The sequence below is a fragment of the Bactrocera oleae genome, chromosome 5 (assembly GCF_042242935.1).
Source record: "Bactrocera oleae isolate idBacOlea1 chromosome 5, idBacOlea1, whole genome shotgun sequence".
In the NCBI taxonomy this organism is placed as follows: domain Eukaryota; kingdom Metazoa; phylum Arthropoda; class Insecta; order Diptera; family Tephritidae; genus Bactrocera; species Bactrocera oleae.
This window is the reverse complement of record NC_091539.1, coordinates 23,776,018-23,791,382: the sequence shown is the minus strand read 5'-3', so window position 1 is coordinate 23,791,382 and position 15,365 is coordinate 23,776,018. Positions and strand designations below refer to the sequence as shown.

The 15,365-nt window shown below is 32.9% G+C and overlaps 1 protein-coding gene and 1 long non-coding RNA gene across 2 annotated transcripts in view; one reads left to right on the top strand and one right to left on the bottom strand.

Moving 5' to 3' along the window:
- Positions 1-15,365, top strand: part of SMC3 (structural maintenance of chromosomes 3) — a 97,726-nt gene that overhangs the window by 78,389 nt on the left and 3,972 nt on the right. The gene's annotated exons all lie outside the window — the stretch shown is intronic.
- On the bottom strand, positions 4,473-14,555 carry LOC138857271 (uncharacterized). Its single transcript, XR_011396353.1, has 4 exons — positions 14,153-14,555; positions 9,962-10,178; positions 6,057-6,172; positions 4,473-4,878 (listed from the first exon to the last, which is right to left on the bottom strand). It is a non-coding gene; the product is annotated as an uncharacterized lncRNA (long non-coding RNA).

Below are 15,365 nucleotides of genomic sequence, written 5' to 3'. Positions count from 1 at the left end.
GTGATAAAGAAGGTTGGAAGCCCAAATTGGCGAATCATAGCGATTGCCTTTTACTTCTCAGCTTTCCAGTGCGCAGGTGAGGATCTAACGCCTTTCAAACCATCACCGTGTTAAATCAAGTTTTGAATAAAGTTTTCGTTTAATAGATTTTGGGCCGTAACTCGGTTGCGACCTGAAAACTTTCTAAAGCAAATGGATGTACTATTCTTAATTTGTAGCAGTTCTAATTTTTTGTAATCATAGAACAACTTTCTAATGGTACACGCTCTTCTGTCAAAACGGCGAATTTCAGAACGTATTATCTTGCTATACGTTTCAGAGCATGTACGTTTCTGCCCAACGTATATTGTTCCAAATGACAACTCTTCTGAATTATTATCTTGAATTATGTCAATTGGTTTTTGTCCTTCACCTGGCGCTATAACTGAACGGTTATAGTCTAAGTTTTCTACAGGAAAATTGTCCAAAAGAGTTTCTTGACCGCCTGGAGTTAGCTCTGATGGTAAAAGACTCGTGGGAATATTATTACCTTAGGGGTTTTCATGAGAAGTTTGTGCCGCATGAAAAGATTGAACCAATCGGGAATCCTCTGCAGATGCAACTAACGGAACTTCTTCTTGGTTAATAAATTCTGAAATCCAGTTTTCATTAATATGTTTATTGTGCTCACGATACAGAGGGGTATTCACTAAGAACTACAAAACTTCCATAATCTTTTCGGGGTATATGGTATCGATCACGTAATCATGATTGTATTCCAAACGCCTTCTTAAGTGAATTTGTATAACATGAGCCTAATCAAAGGACTTTGGTAGAGATGTCACAATATTGTTAACAGAAATTGGTATATTAACAAAAGCATTTTTGAGCAAACTCTGAACTTGATATCCTAACGGACGGATTGTCATAAAAGGTAATCTAGGCATTATGAGACGCTCTTCAATTGGGGTTAAACCTTTCAAACAATCCGGTATTTCAGAAAAGTCTAGACCGTTAGCTAAACATATTTTTGGAACGTTCTTTTTAACAGTCGCATTTTTCAAGTAGCACAAAAATTGTAATTTCCATCTTCTGAAGGAAATTTTTGCAAGAAAAAGAAGGCGAATGCAGCATTCGGGTGACCTTGCGTAATATTTTCGAAATTTAATTTGCGAACTTGGTGTGAAAACCATAAGCCACCGCAGCAAATACATATTTCAGTAGGGCCCTTATTTATATTTTGGAAATAAATGTTTTTAAAATCTGTTAAATTGTCACTATTATCAGTTTCTATAACGTTATTTTCTATCGTTAATCGGATTCGTTGGGACTGCCTAGTAAGCTGTCGACATTGTGTTTCTCTATCACGCTTCTCTCTCCTTATTTCAGGATTTCTTCTTGCATGTTCCCTTTGAATTTGATCATGAATGCGCTCTAAAGTCCTATACTCAGGATTTCTTGCACGAAGTTCTCTATGATCCCTAGTGTTCCTACTTTGTTCATCATAACGTACCTCAGGATTTTCTCGACGAGATCTATGATCTCGAGTATTTGTTATTTGCTCTTCAGAGCGAATTTGGGGATCTTGCCGCCTTGTTCTATGTTTAACAGTATTTACTACTTGCTCAACAGTTCGAACCTCGGGATGTTCTCGACGAGATCTATGACCTCGAGTATTTCTTATTTGCTCTTCAGAGCGAATTTGTGGATCTTGCCGCCTTGTTCTACAATATGTTGAACAGTATTTAAAACTTGCTCAACAGATCGAACCTCGGGGTCTTCGCGCCGAGATTTATGACCTCGAGTATTTCTTATTTACTCTAAAGTCCTATACTCATTTGCTCTTCACTGTATATAATAATACTTTAAACACTATATAACTAATACACTAAAATTTGTTTGAATAAAGCACTTTGCTGGTAAAGACATCTAGTGTAACTAAAACTACAAACACAGTGTACTGATATTTATTATACTTTTGCAACATGTTGGTACAGCTTACGTACTTTTGTATACCTATATATTACTTAGCTATTCACTAACATTATAATACATAATATTTAGTTATATGTATATTTTAGAAATTAGTAGTTTATATTATATCATTGTATTGAAATTAAGTGCTCGGAAAACCCCTCCGTAAATTGCTTTTGTTAAACGCTTTCTAAAACAGGGGGATCTATGGTACCTATTTTGTAGGGTCTACCCATCAAGGCTAAATTAACAATAACTTACATATAATTAAGTATGGTATACACATATGTAGAGCAGGTATGTATATTTTCTTCTTTCTCTCTTAATATCTAAACCTTTCATTAGTTGCCAACGGCGCTGGGTAAAAATGTAATTTTCTTGAGTTTACAATTCACCTCATGACCGTCATATTAAAAAGTGACGTAAAACTGAAATAATAGACAGTAGCACTTAAACCGATAGGGTCGCAGTTTATCTACAACCACATAAAAAGGGTCTTAAGCCCTTTTGATACTCCACTACTAATATTTATTTCGATTTTTTCTAGAAATATATTTTTGCTCTATACAAAGTTCAGCACTCTAGGAAACTTTTTTACATTGTTGTCTGGTATATTTTGTAATAAGTTCAACATGATGGCTGAGAAAATATACTTATCCACTGATTATCACCAAATATTGGAAGAAATATATGATATAGAAATCTACATATATATATCTCGATTAGTTTTAGGTGATGCAAACAACCGTTTGGTGAACAAAAGTATACTCTGTTGCAACATGTTGCGAAAGTATAAAAATGTTGCGAAAGAATTCAACTTTCATTATTCGATTATTATTTGGTATCTTATTAACTTATGTAATTGATCATAGATTTTTTTAGTGTCAATATTATTTTTTTCAGCGAAATGTTAACTTTAATAAAAATATGCTATTTAACTCAAACATAATATATGTGATATAAACTGACCCAAAGGGGTTAGATTCAATATGCGGGGTATATACCACGTTATTTTTAAGTAAAACTGTCCATTTAAATTCATTAAATTATCAAATTGACGAAAAAAAGTATACCATAAGTAGTATATGTGAGCTGGAAAATTCGTGGACTGATTTCGCCAAACGGAAGATTGAATTTTTTACATAAAATATGTTAATGTAATTCAAAGGTCAGGAAATTCCTTCAAATCTTATATTAAAAAAATGTTGAGAAAGTATTCAAGATGCATTATTAAATGAAATAGTGATTTAATTACAATCAAATTTGGCATCTTCTTGACTTATATAAAAGGCCATAAAATTAGTCTCATTTTTATTGCTTGAAGTAAGATATACATAAGTATAAATGTTTAATATCAACCAAAGTGGCTAAAAATTATATTATAAGCTAATGTGGCAAACGTCTACCAGAGAATCGGAATTCATTATATGAAGCTGTGAGGTTTAGACCAAATATATATACAAGGTGCGTTCCAAAGTAAACAGGACTTTAAAGACAGAACAAATGGTTTTATTGTCAAAATCAATTAATTTTATTCAAAATAGTCTCCTTCTGCTTTAATACAGCTTTTTGTACGGTCCAAAAGCATGTCGAATGAGTGTTTTAGCTCGTTGCCCGGTATGGCCGCCAGTATGCCGGTGCAAGCCTTTTGAATGGCCTCCACGTCTGTATAACGCTTTCCTTTCATCGTCAAATGCATTTTTCTAAAAAGGTAGAAGTCTCACGGTGCCATATCAGGTGAATACGGGGAGTGGTTGATTGTTAAAATGTCATTTTTGGTCAAATAATCGGCTACAAGCGTCGATCGATGAGACGGCGCATTATCGTGCAACAAACGCCAACTTCCATCTTCGCGATATTCGGGAAGAACACGTCGAATACGGCGCACCAAACGCTTCAAAACTCCAAGGTAGAATACCGCTTTAACATTTTGGCCGGGTGGAACAAATTCTTTGTGGACAATACCCTTGGAACCATAAAAACAAATCAGCATTGTCTTCACTTTTGACTTCTTCAGGCGCGATTTTTTGGGTTTCAGCTCATTTCTCATTTATGTCCTCACGACTACTTTAAAAACGATGAAACCACTCTGGTATATAATATATGTCCTTAAAATACATATGTTGGACTCTCATCTGGAGTTTTTTTCCGCCAAATTTGGGTGATGTGAATGACAAACAAAGCGAGAGGATCTATAAGGACATTTGCTTAATGGAGAAGCGCTATCAAGGGAAATGGAGCGCAGGAATGGTAGCAGATTATTGTTGCAAATTAAAAAAAACCTACCAGAAGCCAAATATTGACGAAAACCATAAGTATTTACTCTATACTAAGCAATAAGATTTTGAAATAAAGCTGTTTGTACTTCTTAAGAAAATATATGTTTTGATGTCACAAGAAAACGTGACGTGACAGGTTTTTTTTCATTCACATATTATTTTTTAGAGTTTCCATGTAATAAACAAAATTTTATTAACCAGTGTTGTTATTGTAGTAAAAAAAATGTCAAATCAGGCCACTTAATATTTCGAATAAGATTTACTTTCATGCTTTTTTGTTGCCAAATACTTTTTAAGAATTAAAGTAGGTAGTTCGCAAATAATTTTTCAGATCCTTCAAATTTAAAAAAGCTTTAAATACTAAGGCACTGAGCTTTTTGAGGAATCTAGTAATTTTAGAATAATCATTCATATTAACAATGTTTTTTTTAAAGCACCATTTAAATAAATGCGTAACAGTAAAAAGGCGCATTTATTTGAGGTAAACGCTTGTCCGATTATGTTTTGAAGCAGGCCTGCAATCAACTACTAATTAATGATATTTTAAAATATGAACTGAATACTGAACAGTAGAGATATTAAAAAAGTGTTGAAAATATAGTACGCCGGGAACATTGGTAAAATATTTGGAGCTTCAACAGATGAACTGCAAAACAAAAATATATATTATATGTAAGTATAGATAAATGTATCTAAAGAAATTAAACAATAAATATTCTTTTAATAAACATGCTCCAGATCCAGTCGTTGGCATTGCAGTTATACTATCACTCGATTTAAAAACTCAGGTACTAGGTAAAACTATAGATAACATAACATAACATGTAGAATTCTAAGTATTTAAATTCAAAAATTTACTTGTGTATGTATTGACATAGCTATCCAGTTAACTACTTGGCGATTCAAAGAAAGCTGTTATAATAATTAGAAAAATCCAGTCTAAATTAGATATATTAATTCCTGCGAACACATATGCAATTTGAAAGAAACTACTGAGGTCTTTTTACTTTTAATTTCAAACTAGTAAACAATGTTTTGGGAATCAACAATGCTGTGGTGAAAACAATACGGCTACATTTTCTGACAAAAACCAAGTCTTAACACTCCTAGCAGTGTTCTTTGGGCCGTTATCCTGCATAAAAATGATTCAGGCATCTGTTTCTCTGCAAATGGCTTCATTGTACCCGCCAATATATCTTTATATAAATACTGATCCATTCGTTGAGTTATCCGTCGAATATTACCAACTCCACTATGCTTTAAAGTTTTTAAATTGTACTGAGTTCTTTGTTTGGCGGAAATTGTTTTCCATCTGATTCAAACAAGTCAAACTTGGATTCATCTCCCCACAGTATTTGTTTCCAAAAATTTAAGGATTTTCCGATATGCGCCTTTGCAAATTGAATACGACGCTTTAAGTTTTTTGACACGTGCGGTGGTTTTTTGTTTTTTTTGTTTGCAATGAATCCTCGTAGTAATTTTAAAGAAGATGACGTCTGATGGTTCGTGTTGATACTTCATTGCTAAAAACATTGAACTGAAACGCGTGCTGTATTTAATATTATACTATTTTGGCCTTAATTATGTGGCCAACAGTCTATACTCGTATATACGAAATAAGGTAGTTTACAAAAGGTTTCATTTGAAATTATGTATATCGCAATGACAAAAATTACAATTTAACCTTACCGCAATAATTTTAAAACAGAAGTCACTAAAATTCACCTTCACTATAATGGGAACGTTCATCTAACTTTGTAAATAATTTTTATAACATTTCATCGCTAGTGCCTTAGTAAATGATGGTAACTTTTGAGTACTTACCTATAAATTATGCGTGGAAAGAAACCGAGCCTGGTTAAAATCCAGACAACAGTAAATATCGCACATATAAAATCACACAACTTCTGATATTTCGCTTACTTTGTCAATTTTGCAGCCTAGAATTGAAAATTTATATAATTAAACAAGTAAGGAAGGGCTAAGTCCGGATGTAACCGAACATTTTATACTCTCGCAAAGTCAAATGGTATATTCGTATGAGATTTCTTTGTGGATTGGCTGATATTTTCGGTAGAAGGTCAACTATAGGCACTGGGGTCCACATATTTAGTACTTAGGGGCTTGAACAGTTTTGGTTCGATTTAGACAATTTTTGGTCACAAGGTGGCATACTTTAAACGTATTATTCACGCAAAGTTTTACTCCGATATAATCATTGTTGCTTAATATGCATAGTGGAAAGTAAAAGAATCAGATGGAATTGAAAAAGGTGTTATATGGGAAATAGGCGTGGTTGTAGTCCGATTTCGTGCATTTTCGCACTATAACATAGAAATATGTTTTTAATTAGTGGCGTTTTGTGGGCGTGGCAGTGGTGCGATTACGCCCATCTGCAATACCAGCCGTCTCACGGTACCAAGAAACATGTCTACCAAGTTTCATAAAGATATCTCAATTTTTACTCAAGTTACAGCTTGCACGGACGGACAGACGGACGGACGGACAGACAGTCACCCGGATTTCAACTCGTCTCTTCATCCTGATCATTTATATATTATATATATAACCCTATATCTAACTCGATTAGTTTTAGGTAATACAAACAACCGTTAGGTGAACAAAACTATTATACTTTGTAGCAACAGGTTGCGAGAGTATAATAAAACTATTCCTGTTTTATCTATTTTGAGTGTTCTGAATTTTAGAAATAATTGAATAATATGGGTTGCTTTGGCATCATTGGTTAATACAAAGTTAAAAGAGATGGTATTATTGGTTTACATATATCATGTTTATTGGGTTTGACAAAAACCAAGGGACTAATTGCAGACTGATTTTGAATATTCATTGTTTTGATTTACGTCGAATCACGATGAAAGAAGAAACAATTCATAAAGCCATTATAAGTGAGATAAGACGCTTGTGTAAAGATAAAACGTTTATAATTGCAAATACGGTTTTTTTAAGAGTACAAAAATATGTTATTATTTAATATTCATTAGTTAATATATACATACATTAATATGAATACATTAATATGAATGTATGTATAATGTATAACTTACACTGTATTTCATTTTCTCGCAGATTTTACAGTGTAAGTATTGCTGCTATTTCAACTGCAAAAACATTTCACCAATTTGGGGTGAAGTGGATTAGACCGCTATGGAAGCATAAAAACTTTAATATAGTCCAGTCATTATAAGTATGTGTAAGTATGCATGTAAGTTCACCTCGGAATTCAGATACCCAGCTGTAAGTCTGTAAATACTTGTATATTGACACCCTAAAAGTTGTCTCAAAACCTACATATGGTAGGGTGTACGCAACTATTAAATTTCAAGGTCAAAGGTCACAAAAATCGGTTTTTTGCGTTTTTTTGTAAATATCTCATTTCCTATGGGTTTTTTGCTATTGGTATTTATTATCAATATTGTAGAATACAAAATTCTCTACAAATTTTGTTAAAAAAATTTTTTCATACGGTGAACCGTTTTCGAGATAGAGAGCTTAGAGCGCGCGGTCACAGCATCACTTCAGGTCAACCGGTGCCTCCGATCAAAAACGCGCCATATATAGTTGATGAACTATCGATAAATCAATGATTATAAATATTTGTCAATTTTTATTAACTATTATATTATATTTTATCATTTTTTCCTAACCTATCCACTTTTTATTTAGTATTAATTTATTTAACAACACTTACCTGCCCATGAAATTGCAGAATTGTTAATGAAAATATAGGAATTATATTTGAATTTAAAACTTATTAATATTAATAACTTCTTACATGATAAAAAAAAATTTATTAAAAAATATCATTCAATACATTTATTTTTATTAAAAGTAAAAAAATGGAATAAAGGGTACAAAAACTACAATTTATAATTTTAATCATCTTCTTCCTCTTCATCGTCGTCTTCCGGCTGCTGGTAAATTTCAAACTGGTCTTCATTATCGTCTTCAACGACATTTGTTTCAAGTTCTTCCATGATTTCGGGGTCAAAAGTTCCATCTTTGTTAATGTCGCTCTGATATGGTAGAGCATTGAAACAAGCTTGCCCATTACATTGGCCACAAGCTAAAGAGCATTGCAAGCCCGCTTTCCTGCATCCGCATCGCAAACCACAACCACTCTTGCAGTTGCAGAAAATTGTATTTAGCAAATGTTCTGGAGCAGGTGGTAAAATTGTCATGATAGGCTCCAGAAAATCGTTTCGCATTGTCCAACCCCATACCTGGGGTTCCAAATCATGCCCTAACCAAGTTTGAACTTGATAATATACACGTTCGAAATGTTGATGAGCAGCTGCACTTGTTGGTGGAATATTTGAAAGCTGCACAGGTTTATTAAGTTTTGTAGCCTTGACGTAATGCATATAACGAAGATGATCAAGACTTTTCACAGATTTCGGAGCATTATAGACTGCCAATAAGGTTTGAGTTCCACTCTCTAATAATCTCTGGGCCGAACAATTTTCTTCCTCAAATGCTGCAGCTAGTTCATCCAAATTAGTCAGTTTCTCAAAAACTTTTAAAAATGTTTTTTTTTTCTTTTTAAAAAGCGCAGAAGTTGTGTCACATCCACTTAATGCGTGGAGAAATAAAATATGTGTTTTGGAATGAGGATAATTATCAAAACTTTTAGTCGAGTATATCTCCGTTTTTACATTGCCTTTCCCAACTTTTTTAAAGAAAATTTCTTGTTCGTAAGACAGTGTACGCCCAATTAAAATGATGAGTAAATCAATATCCTTTTATTTACAAATTTACAGATTTTAAAGAAGATGCACTTAATTATTTTCTAATTAAAATGTCATTAGTGTTAATGGGAATATAATTATAGTAAGATTTAAGTTTTTCCCTTCATTATTTTTTAATTTTAGGAAACGGTGATCAGTATTATTGAATAGATAAAGATTAAAGGCATGAAGAAAATGATAAAATATAATATAATAGTTAATAAAAATTGACAAATATTTATAATCATTGATTTATCGGTAGTATCAACTATATATGGCGCGTTTTTGATCGGAGGCACCGGTTGACCTGAAGTGATGCTGTGACCGCGCGCTCTAAGCCCTCTATCTCGAAAACGGTTCACCGTATGAAAAAAATTTTTAAACAAAATTTGTAGAGAATTTTGTATTCTACAATATTGATAATAAATACCAATAGCAAAAAACCCATAGGAAATGAGATATTTACAAAAAAAACGCAAAAAACCGATTTTTGTGACCTTTGACCTTGAAATTTAATAGTTGCGTACACCCTACCATATGTAGGTTTTGAGACAACTTTTAGGGTGTCAATATACAAGTATTTACATACTTACAGCTGGGTATCTGAATTCCGAGATTCTTACCTAATTTAAGCTTAAATGACTGGACTAATATTTGTGTTGGTAGTTTCGACGAATTCGGCTGTGTTGAATATAATAAGTCGGCTCTATTCAACTGTCAAACATGCAACTTTAACTTTGATTATAAATTTACATATTTAAGGTTATAATTTATCACTAAAATCTGACTACTATAAAATGCTGGACAGACGCCACATTCACAATATTTTTTTTTGCGTTTAAGTTAAGCATGTTCTAAATTTTGTATCCAATTTTAGTCGATTCGATAGTAGTCTATCAGCCTATAGAATATTAATATAATAACTTTTGACTATGGTGAGATTGAGATAATCTAAAAATGATGAGAGAAATTCTAACTTACCTCTAAAAATATGTCGGCACAGTCATGTCCGACAAGAACTAAGGAACCGACGCGGTGTAAATTACAAACCCAGCTCAATGCCATAAGTAGCAGTGTGACCATATGATGAACAAACATTTGCCAAAAATTTTTCCGCTTAACGTCAATAAAGTCTTACAGTAAGGAACCAATAAAAAGCCCTGGATATATAATACCACCATATGTTGCTAGAAATAGACTAAACAAATATTTTGTTGCCAATGTAATGTAAATAAACATATTTCACCTAAAATAGGGAAATATCGCTTGTAACTGCTGATACATGTACTCATTTATCTTCTGATCATTCTCCTGTGCGAACAAACCTTATAATACTATAATTTTTCATTGTACTAACAATGTTTAGTGTAAGAAACACAGCAAAAAAAGTAACGAACTTCAATAAAATATTCTGTCAAAACGGCATTAAAAATTCATTAATAAAATGACAAATAAAATATTTTTCACACATATTTTTCTTGAAATGCACATACTGCCTTTTTTTATGGCGGAGTTTTAGGCACACTTTAACCAATTATTAATCTCTTAGGTCTTCGAAAAATTCAACTCTGACAAATAAGTAAGGGCTAAGTTTAGGTGTACCCGAAAATTTTTACTCTTGCAACTTGCAAGGATCAAAGCCGGTGAAATACATTCACTACTATTACTACTTTATATTCAAAATCTTGAGAAACATATTAACACAATTAACTCAAATGAAATACAATACATATATGTTATGTGATATTAACACAATCAAATTTAATATATAAGATATATAACATCAATCAAATAATAGGAAATCCCAATTTCATCCTGGACTAATGAAAATCATTATATCTATGTAGTATATCAGAGTTTGGTTAATTTGTGGATCGATATCGCACATTTTCAGCATTAAACTATAGGATATACTGTATATTATACTTTCACTTAATTTTGTTAAGATATCTTAAATCAAGAGGAAGCTTGAAATTCTTATAACGGGTGATCCAAGTAGAGGTACCTTTTTCAATACCCTTTTTTTGACAAATCACGCGTGAGTCGTATAAAGCTGTCATATTATTTCAATTACGAAATTCACCTTCTGTATAGAATGTGTTTCGCGCGCTTCGCTGAACTTATGGTCAATATATACGGCCTACTGAGCGTACTATTCGCAGCATCATCACCCATCATGAGGCCCAACATTCATTATTGGATACTATTCGACCGAATAGACCATGTCCAGCACGCAGTGAAGAAAATATAGCGACCGTAACTGAGAGTGTACACGAAGACTGTGGAGAGTCGATTCGGCGACGTTCGCAGCAACTCGGACTGACTTATGGAACGACTTGGCGCATTTTACGACGAGATCTTAAATTGAAATCGTACAAAATACAACTTGAGCAAGAATTGAAGCCGCTCGACCTTCCCAAGCGACATCGATTCGCCCTATGGGCTCTTGAAAAGTTCCAAGAAGATCCGATGTTTTCAAGCCAAATTTTGTATGTTTAATTAATATGTAACAAGCAAAATTGCCGCATTTGGGACGAAGAGCAACCTGAAGACGTTCAAGAGCTGCCATTTCATCCAGAAAAATAACGGTTTGGTGTAGTTTGTGGGCTGGTGGAATCATCGGTCCATATTTCTTCAAAAATGATGCCGGTAAGGAAGTTTTAGTGGTTTTTTTTAAAGTAGGGGCTTTTGAAATGGATCACTCTATAGTACGTCTGAATGTCAAAAATGGGAGGAATCGGGTAAATACTTCCCATAGCCCCCATATACCTAATGTAATGCTTTTCGAACTTAATAGTGACTTTATATCGCATATATCGGCCAATATGTGAGTTATCTCAATGAAATTGAAACAGCGTGTTTTTCTAATAACAGTGTATCTAAATTGAATAAAATTGTGTGAAAACTTGATCTAGCACCTATATAACTAATATATATCAGAATTTTCGAACATCTGGCTGACTACTTCATAAAGATTTGTGATGATACCTTAAGATAGTAGTCTGGTAACTTGGAAATATCGAATTTTTTTTCGAAAATACTAGTTAAATGTTGTATATGAAAAGTACAGTGTAAAAATTTTAGAACGAAAATCGAAATAGTGACGAAGTTATAGCACCTATATATACGTGAGCGTCTGGTAGTAGTACGCATATAAATAGAAACATTTTTAATGGGGTCAAACTTTAAACGCGTTTGCCTCGAAACAACGTTTTTAGGCCCGGCCCGGATGATTCAAATTGAAATTTGATAATGTTAATTCTACTTATCAATAGCTCTCGCAGAAACTATGTTCTTTTTTTACGCTAACTTACTATTTTACAGATCGATTTCTACTTTAAAAAAATTCACTTTTTTCGAAGCCAACCATTCTTTTATTTTGCAACGAAATTGTTTAATCCTATTTCCAACCAGAATGATAAGCTCACAGAACAATAAAAATTTTTATTTTTTATTTTAGATGTCCTCAAGCGACCAAATCACCGGGACCAGCCAACTTTTTTTTAGACGCTCACTTCTGTGCTACGAAACAACAAATTTAAAAAAAAAAGGCATAAAGAACTTTTTTGTACACTCTGAGATACTATTAATAATATATTATATTACAAAATCAAACTAATTGAATTCTGTTTTTTTTCAAATAAAATATTCCCAAAAAAGCATAAAAAAATGCAAGTTATCAGACTACTACCTTAATGAAGCCCAGGGAGCATTTTATTAGTAAGTGGTAATGGCAAAAATAGATAAAATCGGGTCAATACTACTCTCAACTCCCATATATTATATATTATGATTTTCGTTTTTCTAACAAGTTTTATGGCAAACATGTTCATTGTGTAAGTTATGTATTTAAAAAAGTTGATGTTCTCAAGTACACCTGAGCAATGTCCAGATTAATGCAATCAACCCGTCCCTTTCTCTGCCTCCAATATATTCTATATAATATTCCCGACTGTCTGCCTGACTTGAAACCATTTAGGTTGGTCAAAACGTGTGATATTTTAATGAAAATAAATGGACAAGTTTTCTTAAAAATTATGTGGTTTGGCGCTGAATTAGAACGAAATTGGTCTAGACCTTGGTTTAGACCTCTAATTCCTAATACATTGAACTCCGATCCTCTGGTTGACGTTTTCCACATCAACTCAATATTTATTTGGCTGCTGGTTTGTCGGTAGGTTTCTCTTTTTTATACTCTCGCAATCTGTTGCTACAGAGTATAATAGTTTTGTTCACCTAACAGTTGTTTGTATTACCTAAAACTAATAATATAGGGTTATATATATATAAATGATCTGGATGAAGAGACGAGTTGAAATCCACTAAACACGCCAGAGACATTAAATTTTATCTCTGGGATGATATGAGATGACTTTATAGGAACCGCGTTCAAAATTAGACAGTGGGCGTGGCACCGCCCACTTTTAGGTGAAACTCCATATCTTGGGATCTGCTTAACCGATTTCAACCAAATTTGGTGCATAACGTTCTTTTCATATTTCTATGTCATAGTGCGAAATGGGCGAAATCGGACTACAACCACGCCTATTTCCCATATAACACCATTTTCAATTCCATCTGATTCTTTCACTTTCCACTATGCATATCAAGCAACAATGATTATATCGAGGTAAAACTTTGCGTGAATAATACGTTTAAAGTATGCCACCTTGTGACCAATTGTCTAAATCGGACCAAAACTGTTCAAGCCCCTAAGTACTAAATATGTGGACCCCAGTGCCTATAGTTGACCTTCTACCGAAAATATCAGCCAATCCACAAAGAAATCTCAAACGAGTATACCATTTGACTTTGCGAGAGTATAAAATGTTCGGTTACATCCGAATTTAGCCCTTCCTTACTTGTTTTTTAAATATCTTTTAACCCAATTTTATTGATATTATAATAGTAATTGTATATTTTAATTAAAAGTCATGTAAGTGGCAAACCCTTTTTTTATGTTACGAAAGTTATTGTACCAGTATTATACTAACGAATAGGTGGCATATTGATATAATATAATATTATGGCATAAAGGCAAGAAGCAGCATCGCTTGGACCAATTATATTTATTAGACATCGGAGTCCTAAACTGACGGAAATTGTATTACCCGGCTCGACATTAATACTTTAATTTAAAATAAATAAAGCTCTGATTGTTGATATTCTCACCTTATCTTGACACTAAAACCTTTTATTCTGCTGCACATTATATTGAGGTTAGTGCTGCAAACACTCTTTATGCAGCTTAACTTCTATTCTAAGTTCGTCAAAAATCTCTAACCTGTAGGATGTCTTCAGAGATGTTTTCTTCATCTCATTAGTTTTGAAGTTTTCTGAGACTGGTGAAATCATCCAAAGCGTTATTGGCTCAAAAACTTTATATACATCCTCTAATGTGTCATCAAATACAGGTGCCGGCTCGGAGAACACATAAAAAAACTCGTGATTCAACAATATTATGTAACCTTTGTTAATATATTTTATATTTCGGATTTGTAATAAGCAGTGATGTCATCCTCCTTCGTGAAATAAGCCTTTTCTCAATGATTGCTTTCGGGCTCTACAAAAAATTAAATTTACTAAGTATGATTATTTCCCTCGCTCTCATTTCTTTGTTTCATTTTACGATTTCTGTCAAAAACTTTAGCAAATACTTTGAACAGTGCTTCCCAAAAATTTAAACTCAGGATTGTTATTTGTGTTATCAAGTAGACTGGCTTTAGTAGACTTTAGAAAAAAAAGTCCTGTTATAGTCCAGCGCATGCGTAACGGCAACTATGCTCCACTAGCCCTTTGCAATTGGGGTGAAAGGTAATTTCGATTTCTTACAATTCATCTAAAATGAATTATTACAAGTTGGTACATCTGTCGTGAGTTAGTGCAAGCTATAAGTCATTCTTTGTTTACAAGGCATTTGAAGTTGACGTGAATTAAGTTTAGCACGCCGGAAAACGGTTTTTTTTTTAAATAATGAGACGAGTTATTTATTTACAGCGAACTATCGCTGGATAATGTGGAAATCAGACTGATTTTATTAAATAATATTTCTTATACCGAAAGTTCATAGTTTACTCAATGTTAAATAAATTTAGAAAGAATGCTTATTAAGTGATTGGGTTATTGAACTTCACAATTTTGATCAATTCAAAGAATTGGTACAGAATATAATTTTGTTTTGTTCAATTTATTTATAATAATTTCAAGTGGTAGGAAACGGTCTCAAATTACATATACTTTGTATTAATTGATTTATTATCCCTTTTTATTAGTATGGTTTAAAAGTTTACTTATTTTATTTATTTCTTTTTTTATTATTTTGAATAATGTTTTTAATATTTCTTATTGTATCATTAAAATAGGAGTTAATCTGCACTTGTTAATT